Source organism: Crinia signifera, chromosome 2, assembly GCF_055691185.1.
Source record: "Crinia signifera chromosome 2, ASM5569118v1, whole genome shotgun sequence".
Lineage (NCBI taxonomy): Eukaryota > Metazoa > Chordata > Amphibia > Anura > Myobatrachidae > Crinia > Crinia signifera.
This window is the reverse complement of record NC_139218.1, coordinates 21084820-21106921: the sequence shown is the minus strand read 5'-3', so window position 1 is coordinate 21106921 and position 22102 is coordinate 21084820. Positions and strand designations below refer to the sequence as shown.

Here is a 22102-nt window from a genome sequence, read left to right as displayed (position 1 = left end):
ACTGCAATATCGAACTGGTTTAGCAGTGTAAATGATTGACGCTTTAAAAAAACTGGAGATTTCTTACTAAATCTCTCACTTTCTGATTCTCGTCCTTTTACATTTCACCCCATTGTGTTCCCGAATCTGGCCTCCAATCTGAGCCACTGAGTGTCCGAGTATCGAAACAAGTCAGTGACAATCCTGCAACACTCTGATTACAGGCCCATAAGTCGGACCATTTACCCCCACATTTAGCCCCCTCTTAATACAATTTCTAAGCACTTCTGTGTGTGCGTGTCTTAAATTGCAACTGTGACTCCTGTGTGAAAACAATTGGGATGCAAGCATGACTTCCATACCCAGTAGCGAGCAATCGCTCAACTCCATCAGCATCGGCATTGTGTGTGACTCACACCCCTATGTGATGCGTCCCTAACATCCCTGGCTATCAGTGTGTAAGCGCGGCCTTAGGCAGGATCATTATGATGCTATTAAAGATTTTTTTTTTCAACTCCCATTGCTCAGTTTTGTCCAGACAGCACCAGGTTATGTAACGCAGTGTGGGTGCTATATCATGCTCCCACATAGAGGGCGCTGCATTATTTATTACATTTAATGTATGTGTGTCTAGCCATATTTATATAATTTATTGCATGCATGTTGGAGTTGCACGGTAGAACGCTCCGTGCTCCAATGCTCAGTGTATGGCTGCTGTGAGACATAGAGACCGGACACGCAACTGTAATGTGCTCATTATATTTAAGACCTTTTACAGAACCTTCCATTGTTTTATTAAAACAAATGGTTCTATTCCGTAGCTAGGCGCGGCGCTGCTTGGCTTATGCTCTATTTATTGGTATAATCTTTATCCGAGGTTGAGGCAGCGCGGTGGGTTCAGCACATTATCAGACGGGAGCAACATAAAGAACAGTCATGTATCAAACAGACAGACTGCTTATGTGGGGAAGGGAAAGGGTAATGTTGGGAACAGTATAACCTTCCAGCTGAGCCGGTGACAGAGCAGCAAACCAAAGGGACCAATTCAGATCTGTTTGGTAGGGTCCATTTTCGATGGGGTCTGCGCAGGGGCGAATATGACCATGTGCAACCCCCCTGTGCGAATGCCTTTGGCGAGTATCACACACACCGAGGCGTTTGCACTGACGCCTCTAGACTGACTGTGACCTCCTCCTCCCTGCACTATGATCCTCTTCCGGGTGCAGGAAGGAGGAGAGCCCGGCGCAGCAGCAGCAGCACCGGATACGGGAGGGGGGAGCCGCTGGGACCTGCTGTCTCTCTCCGCAAAGACAGCTCTTAATGCGAGAGCTGTCCATTGCCATAATTATCGCATTTGTTAGAGCATATGCGATAATTATGTAGGTGATGGGGGGCGATGTGCGGCGGTAAGGGGGTGCGGATGTTAGAGCATCCCCTTAATGTATGATTACCATCACCTGTTGAACAGGTTAATTGATAAGAAAGGTGTTTAACTACAGACAGGGCCTGTGATGCGGCTGCTGTATCTCTCCATGGGGGGGGGGTGGCAACTGATGCGGCGAGGGCCACCGCGGGAGATGCGGCGCCGGGGCCGCCGAATCACTCCAGGGGGGGGGGGGGTGTTTGCTCGGTAGCTCTACGGGGGGAGAGTTGCTCACCTCGATCCGGGATGGGGGGGGAACCTGCTCCCAAGTGCTGCCCTCCAGTGGCTGGTGCCCCAGGCAAATGCCTAAAGCTACAGGTTACTACATACATTAAGAGGAAAGTCCAGAGACAGAGCATTGTGTCCCTCCTGGCGAGTCCATATCGGTCACATGAGTATTTCTATTTCCAAACGTTGTAGAAAGTTAACAGAACATGTCATAAAAATACTGTATCTATGTTATTTATCCTGTTTGTTCCTTAACTAGACTGTGGTCTGAATGCAATCTCATGAAGGCACTCATCCAAAGATTGTATCTCCGAGACACAGCGCTCAATGAGGTCTCCGGCGTGTAAATCTCGCTGGCTAATGATCTGCGTCCAATGCAGAGATCTCGTTTAATGAGCTTTTTACAGTCAATGCAGAAGCCACAAACAGGAAAAGCAGCAACGGCGCTACACCGACCATTATTAATAATTTATTTTTATTGGTTATTTGTGTTTTATTTTTAAGGAAAAGAAATTGCCATATTTATTTAACTGGTATTATACGTCTTCCAGCGTTTTCATTTAGCCTGTTACAATTCATTTTCTTCCTCTTAAGGAATGTACGGTTTGAGTAATGGTTTATGCCTCCTTTCACTCCACTCTGTTCGTCACATTAATTAACCCCCCAGGCACTGATTTTTTTTCCTTATTTAAGTCTTTTGCAAAACAGGGACTCATTTAACTAACGATGCATCTGTTAATCAAATTCTGAAATTATTTTTAACAACCATTCAAACATTTGCTATCATTGCCTAAAATGATAAATCAGATAAACGCTAGCTTCTGATTGGTTAATGGTGTTTACTGCAAAATTTCCGACCAAATGCAACGTTAATCCAGAAATCCTAGCGTTTTATTATAGCATATCATATTTTTGTTATAGTACTGAGGTTCCGCTTGATCCCGACCCTCTTTTTCTTTCTGTTGATTTATTTGATAAAATAAAAATTCACATGATAAAGAAAAAAAACCTGAGCAAAATATTTACCACTGCGATCACAGTATTAGGACTGCCAGGGCTTCAAGTAGTCCTGGAGAGGTGGTGGAAGTCATTTCCCTCTACCACCTAATTTTGTCCCCTCCCTAATTTAGGCACATGATGTCACGTGACGGTAGGCACATGATGTCACATGAAGTCACATAAAGGTAGGCACATAATGTCACATGATGGTAGGTGCATGATGTCACATAACGTTAGGCATATACGGGGAAATTTACTAAAGGAAATTTGTAAAAAATAGGTGTATTTGTATCCAGAAATACACTTATTTTTGACATTTACTATCCCGAAAATACGGCAATTTGTATTCGTATTGATAGCACATCATTACGAAGACGAATTGCCGTATTTTCGGGATAGTAAATGTCAAAAATGTATTTTTTGTGTGTACTGCACCCATACTATACTGTCAGAAGTTCTGTGTGTGATTGTTCTGCCTCCATGCAGTTTTGTACAAGCTGCGCATAAAAAAAAAAAAAAAAAAATTATTTCGCTCTTCTTTATTGTTTTGTGTGTACTGCACCCATAGTATACTGTCAGATGTTCCGTGTGTTAATAACAAGCCAGCTTGCTGCAGACCATGGCCTAAATTGAATGAAAACATCATTGTGAGCTGTAAAGTGGTCAAAATTGTCTGGAGAGGGCTGGAAAGTATTGTTATTGAGGTTAATATTACTCTAGTTTTTTGACCATTTAAAAAAAAAATCCAAACCCAAAGCTTTTCACCACCACTTGACAAGGTCAAATCCAAATCCCAGTGACGAATCCAAATCCAAAATCTTCAGCCCCGATGCCCATCTCTGCACATGATGTCACATGACGGTAGGCACATGATGTCACATAATGGTAGGCACATGATGTCACATAACAGTAGGCACATGATGTCACATAAGGTTAGGCACATGCTGTCACATGACGGTAGGCACATGATGTCGCATAATGGTAGGCACATGATGTCACATAACAGTAGGCACATGATGTCACATAAGGTTAGGCACATGCTGTCACATGACGGTAGGCACATGATGTCGCATGATGGTAGGCACATGATGTCACATAATGGTAGGCACATGATGTCACATAACAGTAGGCACATGATGTCACATAAGGTTAGGCACATGCTGTCACATGACGGTAGGCACATGATGTCGCATGATGGTAGGCACATGATGTCGCATGATGGTAGGCACATGATGTGACATAACAGAAGGTACATGATGTCAAATAATGGTAGGCACATGATGTCACATGACGGTAGGCACATGATGTCACATAATGGTAGGCACATGATGTCACATAATGGTAGGCACATGATGTCACATAATGGTAGGCACATGATGTCACATAATGGTAGGCACATGATGTAACATAAAAGTAGGCACATGATGTCACATAACAGTAGGCACATGATGTCACATGACAGTAGGCACATGATGTCACATAACGGTAGGCACATGATGTCACATAACGGTAGGCACATGATGTCACATGACGGTAGGCACATGATGTCACATGACGGTAAGCACATGATGTCACATAACAGTAGGCACATGATGTCACATAACGGTAGGCACATGATGTCACATGACGATAGGCACATGATGTCACATAACGGTAGGCACATGATGTCACATGACAGTAGGCACATGATGTCACATAACAGAAGGCACATGATGGTAAGCACATGATGTCACATAACAGTAGGCACATGTCACATAACAGTAGGCACATGATGTCACATGATGGTGAGCACATGATGTCACATAACAGTAGGCACATGATGTCACATAACAGTAGGCACATGATGTCACATGACAGTAGGCACATGATGTCACATGACAGTAGGCACATGATGTCACATAACAGTAGGCACATGATGTCACATAACGGTAGGCACATGATGTCACATGACGGTAAGCACATGATGTCACATAACAGTAGGCACATGATGTCACATAACGGTAGGCACATGATGTCACATGACGATAGGCACATGATGTCACATAACGGTAGGCACATGATGTCACATAACAGTAGGCACATGATGTCACATAACAGAAGGCACATGATGGTAAGCACATGATGTCACATAACAGTAGGCACATGTCACATAACAGTAGGCACATGATGTCACATGATGGTGAGCACATGATGTCACATAACAGTAGGCACATGATGTCACATAACAGTAGGCACATGATGTCACATAACAGTAGGCACATGATGTCACATAACAGTAGGCACATGATGTCACATGACAGTAGGCACATGTCACATAACAGTAGGCACATGATGTCACATAACAGTAGGCACATGATGTCACAACTAGGGGATAAATACTGCACTCTTGCTGGTTATTATGGTCACATAGTGGGAGCTTGTGTAATAATTACATTTCCAACTGTGTCAGGTCATGTCACATTATTTAGCACTAAAAACACGAAGGGGCAGATTTATTAAGCTCTGTGAAGCGATAAAGTGCCTGGTTGTTATCACCGGCCAATCAGCCCCTAACTGTCATTTTTAAAACCAAGCCTGTAACTCCACAGTAAGGAGCTGATTGGCCGGTGATAAAAACCAGACACTTTATCACTTCACCGAGCTTAATAAATCTGCCCCGTAGCTTTTAGTTGTCTCTGCCTACATCTGTGTCCGAGCAGTCTTACGTCGCTGCTTTGTGCCCTTCAAGTCCCAGCTCTCAGTCTCTGGATTCCTGCATCTCTCCAGGACCTGGAAACTGGCATCTGCCAGAAGGGCTGCTCTGCCTGACAGCAGCAATGGCCATTAACAGCATTAACGTATGTTAAAATGGATTGCTCAGCATCAACATGCCCTCCAGCCCTGCTTTTAATAAAATAGATTAGTGCCACAGAGTCGGTATGCTTGGCACAGGGTTGGCACTGGCGCCAAAAGACACAACTGCAATCATTAGACTGTGTAACAGCAAAATGTGTACATGTGGCATAATCTGCATTTACACCTCAGGACTATTTACTAGCCCCAGTCTGCCTCCACTTACGGTACACTTTTCCCATCCTCACATCATGTCACTGCCCCTGTTATATACAGCCATGTGATCCTCATCACTGACTCATCACTCACCTCCTGATATACTCTGTGCTGCTGGGGACCCTGCTACTTCCTCAATATAACTCTCAGTCTGTGGCTTCCTGCTACCCCCATTCTCCTGCTCACATCATATAACTGCCGGTCTCTCCAGAGCCATAATTAGGCTTTTAAGTGCCCTGTGCCATACAGAGAATTAACTCCCTCCACACATATTTCCACTAGAGACATTCCCTTATGGGGGAGGGGTAGAACAAAACTCATCCCAGAGAAAGCCCACGCCAAGAAGACCCTTTCCGTGTACCAAGGATTCAAACCCATAGCCTGTTGCATTCCAGTTAAAGACCCTAATAATAATTTAATCCTGCATGAAAACTATGAGATTTCTCACTATATGAAGCTACTTGTACTGTGCAACTGAGCAGGTATATGTAGTGTGCAGCCACACATCCAATCCCCTGCAGCCACACAATACATAAATCTGCTCAGCTGCAATGTTGATCATTTTTTCATGAAGCACAAGATGAGTTTTAAATAGTTAGAATTCTCAAGCTTTCTATGCAGGGTCAAATTTCTCGAAGAATACAGATTTTGATTGCAATGACACAGGCGATGGGTTTGAATCCTGCATATGTTAGCATTTTGAAATGCAATAAAAGACAGTGTGACTGAATAAAAAAGAGCTCTCAGGATAAGTTTATGGCAGGAAGACAGGGGCTGTTAGGAGATGACAGGTGTCACAAGTAGCCAGTGACCTCATTAGCATGCACACAATACAGATGTAGCGCAGCTCATTGAGCTGGGGGCTGGCGATAGAATTGCCGGCCGCCAGCCCCGCCATCTGGCAGAAGGGGGGGTGCGTACATGAGGCACTTGCGTGCCCCGTTCCGACAGAGCTCTCTGCTGCCTCCCCGTCGCTTCCTTGCCAGTCCCCGCTGACTGGTCCTAGTCCTGAGGTATCGACATAAAATATCGGTTAATAGAGGCCTCCAAAAAAATCCAGACCTACAGTTGGAGGCTCTGTCAACTTTTTTCCTTAGGTCGTGGCTCAACTATCCTATTGTTCTCAGAAGCAATACAATACATAGAACAATACAGTAGGGGATTAGCATAGTAATCCTATTACTCACTTAATCCAATGAACAGGCTAAATGAGGAGGGCTGCATCTGTACTTGGTCTTACAAGTGTAGGAGATTTGTTACCCCTGATGAAGTCTTGTGTAATATGAAACACGTTGGGTTAGGCTACTTCTATGGTTATAAACAACTGTTAATACGAAAAACCATTCTAGCTACAAGAAGCTGCCTATATGTATTTTTACATTATATTTTATTAAATGTCTTTTTTGTATGAGTTATCATAGATTGTGTTTATAATCTTGAAGGATTCCTTTTTAAACATTTGGGGCACTGATATCATTATCAGTTGGTGATATATATATATATATATACATATACACAAAAGTATACACACACAGTGTGTGTGAGTATATATATATATATATATATATATATATATATATTGTATATCATCTGAATATATGTCTAGTGTCCGTGAGTCTCTGTAACACTGCCATCTGCTGGCAGAGAGTGAAACTACATCTATTTCTCACACAAGCACAAACACAGAAGGTAGCAGACTAGCTTTCAAAGCTTTCGTGTCGAGCGGGCTTACTAGTATATATATATATATTATATATATATATATATATATACATACATACATACATACATACAAGCAGGCCGGTGGCCTCATTGGCGTGCACACAGTATATATACACATACACACACAGTATATATAGACACGCACACATACACATACATGGTGTATATATCATACAAGCAGCCGGTGACCTCATTAGCATGCACACAGTAAATATATATATATATATATATATATATATTCGTCCTTGTGGTGTCGGCGGCACTCAGAAAAAAACACAACACACCCCACTGTGATGCCAACGTTTCGAGGCGCGGCGGCCTCTTTATCAAGGTGCTATGAACAACCAAATACAATCCAAAACGTGTTTAAATACCTGTACAGATCCTGTCTGTTCCCGCGGCTTGGTCCGGCGTCTCCGGCGGCTGAAGATGACGTCACCCGAGACCCGTCACAGGCCGTGGGAACGAGAGGTAATCACACATCAATAAACATTTGCGCTGTGAAAAACAATGTGCAGAACAGTGTAAGATCACTATATGAAAATCACATGATGTACATGCAGTAGAAAAAACAGTTTGATTAAAACCAGAGAATGAATACTTTCATTCAGTACTAAAGTGACTGGTGCAAACGGCTGACGTATTAATCTTTAAAGTGACAGTGCTGAATAAAGTGCATATACATACGAAGATCTACAAACATATATAATCACAATACATAAAGTTAAAATTGCTACTGCTGTACTTCCATCATAGTGAAAGCAACCTTTGATGCAATACTAGGATTAATTTAAGCCGCTCTGCGGGCCCAGTGTCAACACTGTGAGCTGTCGATGACTAAACTGGGCAAAACCAATCACAAGAAAAGCTAGATGTTAGGTGTTAGGGAACTGTTAAGGCGCTGTGCATGTATGGATGTTATAAGAAACACGACAACCCTGCATGCTCGTTCAGGCCTCTAGGGGCCAAGGTACCCAACCGGTGTATCCAACGGCACTCCAATTGGAGTAACCTCAGTGACCTGTCACCCCCTCTAGATAGGGGGGGTACATGGTCAATAATCCGATACCTCATAGATGTGAGGCTGTGTCGTGCCTCCACAAAATGTCTGGCGACCGGTTGGTCGCTGTGTCCAGTGGCTAAAGCTGTCTTGATGGCCGACCGATGGGCAGCAGCCCTCTGTTTGAACATACAATCGGTCTTGCCGACATAGTGTCGACCACACGGACAGCTTATAAGATATATCACAAATTTGGTGGAGCACCCGACCCTGTGAAATATTCTGAACTTCTTTCCAGAATACGGGTGATGGAAAGTGTCACCTGGGATTAAATAGCTGCATGTAGAGCATCCACAGCATCTATAACAACCCCCCTTGGGTTTACCCAAAAAGGAGGGGGTGGCTGGGAGTGGGAACACCACATCATTTTTAACTAAGAAATCTTTTAAGTTTTTACCACGAGTGTACGAACTCATGATTTTTTTAGATTGTAGAGAGGGCAACCCCGCATCCGAAGTGATGATGGGCCAGTGGGAGTTGACAATCCGTCTCATCTCTCCACTAGCAGGATGGAACTTGTTAACCCAGATAATTTTATCATCAATTGAACGTTTATTAGTTCTGGGTAAGAATGCATCCTCTCTAGACAAATTCAAAACCTTAGTTTTAGTTGCTTGTATTTCCTGGGCCGGATATCCCCTTTCAATGAATTTATTGCCCATGGTAGTGAGGGCTTTATCAAGCCCCTCTGGTTCACTGCAAATGCGGCGGGCCCGCAGCATTTGGGAGAAGGGTAATCCCTTTTTCAGGGGTAAGGGGTGAAAGCTTGTAGCCAGGAGAGTGTTATTCCGGTCCGTGGGTTTTGAAAATAATGTTGTTTGAATGCGACCATCCACCAATGATATGTCCACATCCAAGTACTGAACTGAAGTTTTGCTCAGCTTGTATGTGAACTTCACTGGGGAATCCGTCCCATTATGGGTCACAATGTGGTGTTCCAATTGTTCCTGATCTCCTGACCAGATGATCAGGAGATCATCTATATACCTGGTGTACAAAATTAGGTGGTCATTCACCAAATTATTTTGCGTAAATAATTGCTGCTCAATGATGAACATATAGGAATTGGCGAGCGATGGGGCCACTGAGGACCCCATCGCACACCCCCTGAGCTGCAAAAAAAATTTGCCATTAAACCTGAAATAGTTCCGTTTCAAAGTGAGCTCAAGCAGCTGCATAAAGAACACGGTGGACGGTCCAGCATACAATGGGTGATCAGTGATGAGATGATTCACCGCATCCAATCCCGCCTGGTGTGGGATAACGGTGTATAAACTGGACACGTCCACCGTGCCCAAGACGCAGTCTGCCGGAACCGTAGGAATGGCTGACAATTTCTGTAACAATGCATTAGTGTCTTTTAGATATACACTGTCATTTTGGACACATGGCTGTAAAAAATAATCAAGATAAATCGACACCACCTGATACAAAGATCCCCGGGCAGATATGATGGGTCTACCCGGGGGTCTATGTGGATCCTTGTGCACCTTGGGGATAGAATACATAATGGGGACAATCGGGTACTGTACAGTCAAAGCTTCCCTTGTGGCTGCATCAATAATGCCCTCCACTACTGCCTTACTCAAGATGTTGTCCAATTCCATTTTATATTGGCTGGTTGGATCATTGGGCAGGGGTTGGTACGTGTCCACATCCCTCAACTGTGCATCCAAGTCCTGAACATAAGCACTGGTGTCCATGACAACTATGCCCCCGCCTTTGTCGGCGGGACGGATCACTATGGACTGGTCATTACTCAAATTTTTCAATGCCTTCCATTCAGAACTTGAAAAATTGGATCTACTGGGGGGTGGATTGGCTAGTGAAGTGTCAATATCCCTTTCAACCAAACGAATAAACGTCTTAATTGAGGGATTAAAAGTTTGTGGTTCGAATTTAGATTTCTTTTTGAGTACTTGAGGGAACGGGTTTGTGACAGCCGCCTGCTCAGACCCTTTAGCTTGGAAAAATTCCCTTAATTTGAGCTGTCGGTTCAATTTATACTGTTCTACTTTAACAGCAAATGGGTCAGTGTGAGTGGTAGGAACATATTTCAAGCCTTTAGATAATACCTGTAACTCAATTGTGGAAAGAGTCCGGGTGGATAAATTGAAGACTATTTCTTTATTTTTCGTTGTGGTTGGAAGCGAGTCTTGGTGCCCCGACCTCTGATTCTGCCTGCCGCGCCGCGTATATCTCCGGGTTCTTGGTTTGGAAGTAACCCGGAGCGTACCCCTAAAGGGGGTAACCCTTGATTAGAAGTAGCTTGATCTCTGTCGCTGTTAGAGGAAACTTCCTCTCTCGAGGAGTCTGTGTCTCTCCCCCGTCTGAAATTGCGCACTTGAGTTCTTTTACGAAACGGGCGGCTGGATCCATCTCCACCTGTCAACCAGGGATACACGTTGTGTTTATCGTAGTCCTGATTGACCCGGTCTTTTTTGTTTTTTTTATAGGCGATCAAATCTTTTTTGTATTTTTCCACCTGAGTGTGTAGGCGCTCCATCCAATTGACCTCCGCATCATTGGTCAGTGTTGTGCGGTGTTGCGTTTCAAATGCTGACAGTTTGGTGCGGATGTTTGTTAGCTCCCTTGTCACTTCCTCTATGACCGCAACCATTAGGTCAAAGGAGCATTTATTCAGGATAGATGTCCAGACTTTACAAAATGCTGTATTATAACGTCCAATTGTGGGAACATTATTAATTCTAAAACCCCGGGGGATCTTCCTTTCACGGACATAGTCTGAAAGCGTCACCCCGTGGTAGAAAAAATCCAGCTCTTTCCTTTTCATATTCAACCACTCATGATATAATTGAATGTGGTCTGGAGAGCCCACCGTCGCTTGCAAGTCCTCTTTAAATAATACCCTATCGTAATCCGAATCCGAATAACTGAATGTAGCTCCAAGGGTTAATTCAACCCTGCCTTGTGAGGGTGATGCTGTGTCAGCTTCTGTCGACATGATGGCTGGCTGTGATGGAGTCGACATGTAGCAAAGTACCCAGCTGGTACTCTGTGTGATTAGACCCTCTTGGGATCTGAATCAGGTTCAATGAATAATGGCGCTGGGTGCCCTCCAACAGGGTGACCTACCGGTGACCCTGGTATACAACAAGTCCCAGGGGGGCGGCACTCCAAGCAAACAAATCTGGCGTGAAAATACTGTGATAGTCCGGTGCCCTCCACTGACAGTTTGGGCTGTCAAAATCTATTCGTCCTTGTGGTGTCGGCGGCACTCAGAAAAAAACACAACACACCCCACTGTGATGCCAACGTTTCGAGGCGCGGCGGCCTCTTTATCAAGGTGCTATGAACAACCAAATACAATCCAAAACGTGTTTAAATACCTGTACAGATCCTGTCTGTTCCCGCGGCTTGGTCCGGCGTCTCCGGCGGCTGAAGATGACGTCACCCGAGACCCGTCACAGGCCGTGGGAACGAGAGGTAATCACACATCAATAAACATTTGCGCTGTGAAAAACAATGTGCAGAACAGTGTAAGATCACTATATGAAAATCACATGATGTACATGCAGTAGAAAAAACAGTTTGATTAAAACCAGAGAATGAATACTTTCATTCAGTACTAAAGTGACTGGTGCAAACGGCTGACGTATTAATCTTTAAAGTGACAGTGCTGAATAAAGTGCATATACATACGAAGATCTACAAACATATATAATCACAATACATAAAGTTAAAATTGCTACTGCTGTACTTCCATCATAGTGAAAGCAACCTTTGATGCAATACTAGGATTAATTTAAGCCGCTCTGCGGGCCCAGTGTCAACACTGTGAGCTGTCGATGACTAAACTGGGCAAAACCAATCACAAGAAAAGCTAGATGTTAGGTGTTAGGGAACTGTTAAGGCGCTGTGCATGTATGGATGTTATAAGAAACACGACAACCCTGCATGCTCGTTCAGGCCTCTAGGGGCCAAGGTACCCAACCGGTGTATCCAACGGCACTCCAATTGGAGTAACCTCAGTGACCTGTCACCCCCTCTAGATAGGGGGGGTACATGGTCAATAATCCGATACCTCATAGATGTGAGGCTGTGTCGTGCCTCCACAAAATGTCTGGCGACCGGTTGGTCGCTGTGTCCAGTGGCTAAAGCTGTCTTGATGGCCGACCGATGGGCAGCAGCCCTCTGTTTGAACATACAATCGGTCTTGCCGACATAGTGTCGACCACACGGACAGCTTATAAGATATATCACAAATTTGGTGGAGCACCCGACCCTGTGAAATATTCTGAACTTCTTTCCAGAATACGGGTGATGGAAAGTGTCACCTGGGATTAAATAGCTGCATGTAGAGCATCCACAGCATCTATAACAACCCCCCTTGGGTTTACCCAAAAAGGAGGGGGTGGCTGGGAGTGGGAACACCACATCATTTTTAACTAAGAAATCTTTTAAGTTTTTACCACGAGTGTACGAACTCATGATTTTTTTAGATTGTAGAGAGGGCAACCCCGCATCCGAAGTGATGATGGGCCAGTGGGAGTTGACAATCCGTCTCATCTCTCCACTAGCAGGATGGAACTTGTTAACCCAGATAATTTTATCATCAATTGAACGTTTATTAGTTCTGGGTAAGAATGCATCCTCTCTAGACAAATTCAAAACCTTAGTTTTAGTTGCTTGTATTTCCTGGGCCGGATATCCCCTTTCAATGAATTTATTGCCCATGGTAGTGAGGGCTTTATCAAGCCCCTCTGGTTCACTGCAAATGCGGCGGGCCCGCAGCATTTGGGAGAAGGGTAATCCCTTTTTCAGGGGTAAGGGGTGAAAGCTTGTAGCCAGGAGAGTGTTATTCCGGTCCGTGGGTTTTGAAAATAATGTTGTTTGAATGCGACCATCCACCAATGATATGTCCACATCCAAGTACTGAACTGAAGTTTTGCTCAGCTTGTATGTGAACTTCACTGGGGAATCCGTCCCATTATGGGTCACAATGTGGTGTTCCAATTGTTCCTGATCTCCTGACCAGATGATCAGGAGATCATCTATATACCTGGTGTACAAAATTAGGTGGTCATTCACCAAATTATTTTGCGTAAATAATTGCTGCTCAATGATGAACATATAGGAATTGGCGAGCGATGGGGCCACTGAGGACCCCATCGCACACCCCCTGAGCTGCAAAAAAAATTTGCCATTAAACCTGAAATAGTTCCGTTTCAAAGTGAGCTCAAGCAGCTGCATAAAGAACACGGTGGACGGTCCAGCATACAATGGGTGATCAGTGATGAGATGATTCACCGCATCCAATCCCGCCTGGTGTGGGATAACGGTGTATAAACTGGACACGTCCACCGTGCCCAAGACGCAGTCTGCCGGAACCGTAGGAATGGCTGACAATTTCTGTAACAATGCATTAGTGTCTTTTAGATATACACTGTCATTTTGGACACATGGCTGTAAAAAATAATCAAGATAAATCGACACCACCTGATACAAAGATCCCCGGGCAGATATGATGGGTCTACCCGGGGGTCTATGTGGATCCTTGTGCACCTTGGGGATAGAATACATAATGGGGACAATCGGGTACTGTACAGTCAAAGCTTCCCTTGTGGCTGCATCAATAATGCCCTCCACTACTGCCTTACTCAAGATGTTGTCCAATTCCATTTTATATTGGCTGGTTGGATCATTGGGCAGGGGTTGGTACGTGTCCACATCCCTCAACTGTGCATCCAAGTCCTATATAAAGTGGATAAGCCAATATAAAATGGAATTGGACAACATCTTGAGTAAGGCAGTAGTGGAGGGCATTATTGATGCAGCCACAAGGGAAGCTTTGACTGTACAGTACCCGATTGTCCCCATTATGTATTCTATCCCCAAGGTGCACAAGGATCCACATAGACCCCCGGGTAGACCCATCATATCTGCCCGGGGATCTTTGTATCAGGTGGTGTCGATTTATCTTGATTATTTTTTACAGCCATGTGTCCAAAATGACAGTGTATATCTAAAAGACACTAATGCATTGTTACAGAAATTGTCAGCCATTCCTACGGTTCCGGCAGACTGCGTCTTGGGCACGGTGGACGTGTCCAGTTTATACACCGTTATCCCACACCAGGCGGGATTGGATGCGGTGAATCATCTCATCACTGATCACCCATTGTATGCTGGACCGTCCACCGTGTTCTTTATGCAGCTGCTTGAGCTCACTTTGAAACGGAACTATTTCAGGTTTAATGGCAAATTTTTTTTGCAGCTCAGGGGGTGTGCGATGGGGTCCTCAGTGGCCCCATCGCTCGCCAATTCCTATATGTTCATCATTGAGCAGCAATTATTTACGCAAAATAATTTGGTGAATGACCACCTAATTTTGTACACCAGGTATATAGATGATCTCCTGATCATCTGGTCAGGAGATCAGGAACAATTGGAACACCACATTGTGACCCATAATGGGACGGATTCCCCAGTGAAGTTCACATACAAGCTGAGCAAAACTTCAGTTCAGTACTTGGATGTGGACATATCATTGGTGGATGGTCGCATTCAAACAACATTATTTTCAAAACCCACGGACCGGAATAACACTCTCCTGGCTACAAGCTTTCACCCCTTACCCCTGAAAAAGGGATTACCCTTCTCCCAAATGCTGCGGGCCCGCCGCATTTGCAGTGAACCAGAGGGGCTTGATAAAGCCCTCACTACCATGGGCAATAAATTCATTGAAAGGGGATATCCGGCCCAGGAAATACAAGCAACTAAAACTAAGGTTTTGAATTTGTCTAGAGAGGATGCATTCTTACCCAGAACTAATAAACGTTCAATTGATGATAAAATTATCTGGGTTAACAAGTTCCATCCTGCTAGTGGAGAGATGAGACGGATTGTCAACTCCCACTGGCCCATCATCACTTCGGATGCGGGGTTGCCCTCTCTACAATCTAAAAAAATCATGAGTTCGTACACTCGTGGTAAAAACTTAAAAGATTTCTTAGTTAAAAATGATGTGGTGTTCCCACTCCCAGCCACCCCCTCCTTTTTGGGTAAACCCAAGGGGGGTTGTTATAGATGCTGTGGATGCTCTACATGCAGCTATTTAATCCCAGGTGACACTTTCCATCACCCGTATTCTGGAAAGAAGTTCAGAATATTTTACAGGGTCGGGTGCTCCACCAAATTTGTGATATATCTTATAAGCTGTCCGTGTGGTCGACACTATGTCGGCAAGACCGATTGTATGTTCAAACAGAGGGCTGCTGCCCATCGGTCGGCCATCAAGACAGCTTTAGCCACTGGACACAGCGACCAACCGGTCGCCAGACATTTTGTGGAGGCACGACACAGCCTCACATCTATGAGGTATCGGATTATTGACCATGTACCCCCCCTATCTAGAGGGGGTGACAGGTCACTGAGGTTACTCCAATTGGAGTGCCGTTGGATACACCGGTTGGGTACCTTGGCCCCTAGAGGCCTGAACGAGCATGCAGGGTTGTCGTGTTTCTTATAACATCCATACATGCACAGCGCCTTAACAGTTCCCTAACACCTAACATCTAGCTTTTCTTGTGATTGGTTTTGCCCAGTTTAGTCATCGACAGCTCACAGTGTTGACACTGGGCCCGCAGAGCGGCTTAAATTAATCCTAGTATTGCATCAAAGGTTGCTTTCACTATGATGGAAGTACAGCAGTAGCAATTTTAACTTTATGTATTGTGATTATATATGTTTGTAGATCTTCGTATGTATATGCACTTTATTCAGCACTGTCACTTTAAAGATTAATACGTCAGCCGTTTGCACCAGTCACTTTAGTACTGAATGAAAGTATTCATTCTCTGGTTTTAATCAAACTGTTTTTTCTACTGCATGTACATCATGTGATTTTCATATAGTGATCTTACACTGTTCTGCACATTGTTTTTCACAGCGCAAATGTTTATTGATGTGTGATTACCTCTCGTTCCCACGGCCTGTGACGGGTCTCGGGTGACGTCATCTTCAGCCGCCGGAGACGCCGGACCAAGCCGCGGGAACAGACAGGATCTGTACAGGTATTTAAACACGTTTTGGATTGTATTTGGTTGTTCATAGCACCTTGATAAAGAGGCCGCCGCGCCTCGAAACGTTGGCATCACAGTGGGGTGTGTTGTGTTTTTTTCTGAGTGCCGCCGACACCACAAGGACGAATAGATTTTGACAGCCCAAACTGTCAGTGGAGGGCACCGGACTATCACAGTATTTTCACGCCAGATTTGTTTGCTTGGAGTGCCGCCCCCCTGGGACTTGTTATATATATATATATATATATATACACAAGCAGCCGGTGACCTCATTAGCATGCACACAGTGAATATATATATATATATACACAAGCAGCCGGTGACCTCATTAGCATGCACAGAGCGGTCGGCAGTAATGTGATAATGGTTCCTGTAACATGCTGTAATGATTGTGTGTCACAGGGGTAAGCGTTGGACATAGCTGCGACGTCGGGGTGGTAGATATAAGCAGTATACAATACCCTGTATATATTACCATGTGGCTGCGCTGACACATGTAATACAATGTCAATGTGCCCCGAGGACACAGGAAGCTCTGTAATTGTGATTGCATTGACAATGCATGATGTCCTTATCCTTTTACTACGTACATTTCCATCCCTTCTCCCACCCCGGCTCTGTGTCTGCCGCTGTTGTGTTGCCAGGGCACGCATCAAACACTTCAGGCTACAGGGTGAGCTAGAATCTCTCCATCCATTTCACAGTGTGCTTCCCCAGTGCTCCAGAACTCCCCATGGGGTCCTCTCTCCTGCAAGTACTCGCCGGCTTCCCTGACTGTAAATTGATTTTTTTGCCGATGTGTTTTTCTGTTACCAGCCTTCTACCGTTTGTCCTTCGCGTCTCAGGATCACTTAGGAATCTGGAGCGCAGTCATACGCCATTTACAGCTTGTATAGCAAGTACCACGGTGGGGGCATGAAGTGCGACCCGCTCACAATCTGAAATAATCACAGCGCTTTATAAACAGCATCTGTTATCCATGACATGTCATACAGGTTTGGAAGCCGGGAAAAAAATGGGGCAGCGAAAACTTTTGCGCGTCTATAAGGCCTGATACAGCCCGGCAGGAAATTAGCAGCGCCGTCCAATCACTGTGCACATAGTCAGCCACCGCCCCACCGCCCTTCCCCAGCCTACGTATGGCTAGCAGAAGCTGCATTTGTTTTTGCAGCTCACTCACTATTGAATGCAGAGCCGGTGCTAGGGTGTCCGGCGCCCTCCTGCAAACCATACATTTTGCGCCCTTTCACATTGCCATTGCAACAAGCTGCAGCCCGATTGTGGGAGTGTATGCAACATGTGATCCTATGGAGGATCTAGGGTGCATGTACATGTATGCATACACCGTCTCAGTGCTGTGTCCGCAAAATGATGCAGGCACTAAGGTTGCCCATACACACTGGGAGAATCGCATACGTTATGGGCTAGATCGCATTACACGGCATGCATGCAATGTGTGTGCGATGCGATCCGAAAGCAGTACAAAAAGTATGTGCAGCACTCGTGACTGAGGGGTAAAGGAGGGGAGAGAAGGAGGAGATGGAAGAAGAGGGGAGGAGATAGAGGGGGTGGAGTGTTGATGACTGGCAGCGGCACTGGCACAGCACACTGAGAAGAGGGAAGGAAGGGGAGGCGGTGCTGCTGCCTGTTCGTCATCTGATTGACAGCTGACAGGCGCAGGGAGCAATGGGTAGGGGGCGGATCCAGACATGACATGTCATCCAGGCATTCACAGACAGCGCTACATGCCTCAGCGCAAGTGCCCGTGAGGAAGAGGGGGCAGGTCGCAGGAGGAGGACAGTGTGTGTGTGGTGCAGGGAGCTGCTCAGCCTCTACATACTGCCGCCCGCTGTGGGCGGCATGCAGGCACTGCGGGCGGCATGCAGGAGGCAGTGACAGTGAGGGCTAAGATAGCTTTAGCAGAGCAGGGAGGGAGACAGCGCCTTTTCAGCATGGCGCCTCCCTGCTTTGCAGGAGCTGCTGAGTGGGTAGCGCCGGCCCTGATTGAATGATATCCCTACTGTATGCATCTGATGTGGAAACAGGTTTGAAAGGTTAAAGATGCACTAAAGGGATGCACTAAAGGAAAAATGCAGTAAAAACTGTTAACGTGATTTTTGCTGTGGGGGCAGCAAAATTTGGTGATACACTATAGAAGCCTATGGGCTTCCTACTGTGACCCATCCCCGCCTCACACGGCCCCCCGCAGACCCCACCTCACCTGTGTCCTGGCAGCATCCTGCTGTGCTGCCTGGACCAGTGACCTCCTTAGCCCCCTACATCCCCTTCCGGGTGCAGGGTGGAGGAGGCGGAGCCTAACCCGCAACACCTGCCTGGTAGAAGGTGGGGGAGCCATAGGGGTCATGCTCACCCCTGCTGGCTGCTTCCCAAAGGGTATCTCTTATCGCAACAGCTGCCCTTTGCGATACTAATTGCATATGTTAGAGCAAACAGTATGCCATTAGTATCGCTGCGGTAGCCGGCGGAGGGGGGGGGGCAAAGGGGGGGTGGCGGATGTTAGTGCACCCCCCTTTTGCCCTTTCCATCTTTAAACCCAATATGTAAGGGACATATCTGTACTGTAATAATTTAAAAGGCAAATTTTCATTAGAACTCCCATCTTAGTAAATTAGCATGAAGTAGTAAATCTGGCTGCTGGCGATGGCTGCACTTACAGTACGGTGCTTTTGCGTCCCGACTCAGAATCAGTGCGTATATGTATAACAGTTTATCTATGCTCACCCTATATACTTCCCCCTTGTTAAACCACCCGTAAGTGCAATTTCTACTTTAATTAAAAAAACAGACTGGCCGTTTTGTAGTCTTAGCCACTGAGCCAGCTCAGAAACCATTACTTCCGAGACAAGGAATGTGCATCCTCGGTTCTAGACTTTCTTTGTTCCGGCCAAGTGAGCATGACAAGACAGGGTAAGCACAGATATCATTCATCTGTAAAATCCATTTATCTCGTTGTGAACCTGATTACGTTAAACGTTGGTGATGTATTATCCCCAAGCAGGAAGAGTCCCTGACAATGAGGAAAGTTTAAGCCAGCCTCTGGGGGAATGCGCTCCGTCTCTCGCTGGGATAATGCATGTGCAGCCCTGAGGTAACACTTCTGAGTCACTCAGTGAAGGTGGGAGAGAAAGGAGAGAAGGGAGGCCGAACGTGAGAGAGATTATTATAATAATCCTGTGATTCTCAGGTTTTCTTATCTTGTAAATAAAAATATATGACTATAGAGGAGCGATCCCATCAGGATTACATTTGAGGATTGCCTAGATACATTACAACACCTGGGCTTATTAAACACAGGAATCAGGTACATTTACTAAATTGCTTGTTTATCAGAGTGGATGTGTTTGTCATAGCAACCAATATATCCAGCTACAGTATCATTGTGTAGTGCAGGGATTCCCAACCTCGGTCCTCAAGGCATGATAACAGTCCAGGTTATAAGGATAGCCATAACTGAGCACAGTTGACTTATTTATATCCTCAGATATTTTTTTAACGATCTGGAAAACTTCCAACATTACCCATTCCATTAGGTACAGAATGCTCTCAGTGGCGTAACAATGGCCCCCGTGGTGGCTTGGAGGCCCTTGGTGGCTTGTGGGCGCCGGGCGTCTGCGGGGGCTACTGCTACCACTGCATGAAGTTGTCTGGCGTTGCACCTATTTAAAAAATCCCTCCCAAATTGGAGTGCGGTGGCCATTTTGGGAGGGACAATTTAAATGGGGGTAGAAGAGAGAGACCTCGCCAGCCTACAGAGGACAGCGAAATTCCCTGAAACCAAGCAGGTTGTTGGCCGGCGAGCAGCGCGGTGGGGTGTTACGTAGGGTAGTCGGTGGCTGGCAAGAAGTGTTGGAGGATTGGTTGGCTGGTGAGCGTCAGGGAGGAGGGGGGGCGGTTGTCCACTTTACCACTGGGGAGGGGGACAACGATATTCATAGTTACGACACTGATTGCTCTGTTCCTGGAATTCCCGGCATGGGGCTGTGCCAGAGGTGGGGAGCAGCACAGTCCAAAATTCAAATGGAGGAGTCTATTTTGGGAATCCCAACTATAGAGTGTACAAGATAAATATTCTGCAAGCATGCCCTCTACTTCCCTTCAGTGTGTATAAACGTAATACATACAGATGACCGGAGGATGGGATGCTATTGGTCAGAATACTGATGCCGGCATCCCAATGCAAGGAATCCTGGCAAGGATCAGGTATGTATACTACCTCCCCCCTCCCCTAACCCTAACTCTCCCTTACTACAGCCTAACCCTAACTCTCCCTTACTACAGCCTAACCCTAAAACTCCTCTCCCCTGCAGCCTAACCCTAGCCACTAGTGCCTAACCCTAACTCCCATACCCAAACTTGTTCCCGGACACCTGCACATGCACAGAAGTCTCTGGCACAATGCCACGCCCCCTCTACCTAATGCCATGCCTTCAACCGTACGGCTCCACCCCTATTTGGGACGGGCTTGCCTCCGGCACTGCAGGTCCCGATCAAGAAAATAAAAGAGGTACATGATGAACAATTTAAACTAATATCAGATGGATTAAAATCAATCTTAATTGATGTCAGGATTCCAGAACTAGAATACACATTTACTAACATTTTTAAAAAAAAATCTGTTAGTAAATCTGTGTTTTAGCCTTAGAAGCCCCACATTGAGTGATACCCCTTTTAATCAATCTAAAATCAATAAAAAGCAATAAAAAAAACAACTAAAATCTACGTTTATTCAATATACCCCAAAGTACAAACCAATCAGCTCTTAACTCTCTTTTTTAAAACACAGCTTGTGAAATGTAAGGCAGGAGCTGATTGGCTGTTATTTTTTCACTCACAATTTTATCTCTCCAAGCTTTGATCATTAAATCTTTAATATCCTATACTCCTTTTTATCATCTGCAAAGATAAAAGCTCAGTGGGCTGTTTCTCCCCTTATTATCCCCCTTCTTGCTGCCTTGTCCTACGCTTTATCCTGTTATACTGCACCAGCGAATAATCTCAACGAGTTAAAACAACAGTGTGTTATTTTAATTAGCTAATGTTATTATGTATCAGCCTGTCGGCGCGGGTTCCGCATCCTCTCCGGCTGAGCGGGTTTTACATCTCCTGTGTTACAGCAAATAACGTGCACAATGCCAACCTCGGGCATGAAAACCTTCATCAAGTTCTTTGCGTTATCACGTTGGTCCTGGAGAGAAGATATTTATCATAAAAGGTAAAGGATATGTAACTGGCTAGCACTGAAGGTATTTCAGATTATAATATGGAAAACACACACAACCGTAGTAGAGGTAATATGGTCATTTACATGTTACTGTTATTTTATTTTGCTTGTTGCTTAGTTTGATTACTGGGAGATGGGATGACAGAACTGCATATGAATAAAATGAATAATTATATAATTTATGGGAAAGATATAAGTTCATCAAAATTGTTTCTAAGCAGTCATTATACATCATATGACGTCAGCCGGCACACTTCATAAAATAACCCCCATAATGCGGTTCTAGTCTGGCGGCCGCACAGGATGCCGGCTGAACTTGGGGATTTTTTTAAAGTGCTAATCCCTTATAAAGCATG

At 45.1% G+C, this 22102-nt stretch overlaps 1 protein-coding gene across 3 annotated transcripts in view; it reads right to left on the bottom strand.

Moving 5' to 3' along the window:
- Positions 1 to 22102, bottom strand: part of KCNJ6 (potassium inwardly rectifying channel subfamily J member 6) — a 200702-nt gene that overhangs the window by 172014 nt on the left and 6586 nt on the right. Inside the window, exon 1 of one of the 3 annotated variants that reach the window (XM_083171703.1) lies at positions 7774 to 7899. The exons of the other annotated variants lie outside the window; for them this stretch is intronic. The gene's annotated coding sequence lies outside the window, so the exon portion shown is untranslated. Of the gene's footprint in view, positions 1 to 7773; positions 7900 to 22102 lie in introns of those variants that run through there. 3 annotated transcript variants of the gene reach the window in all.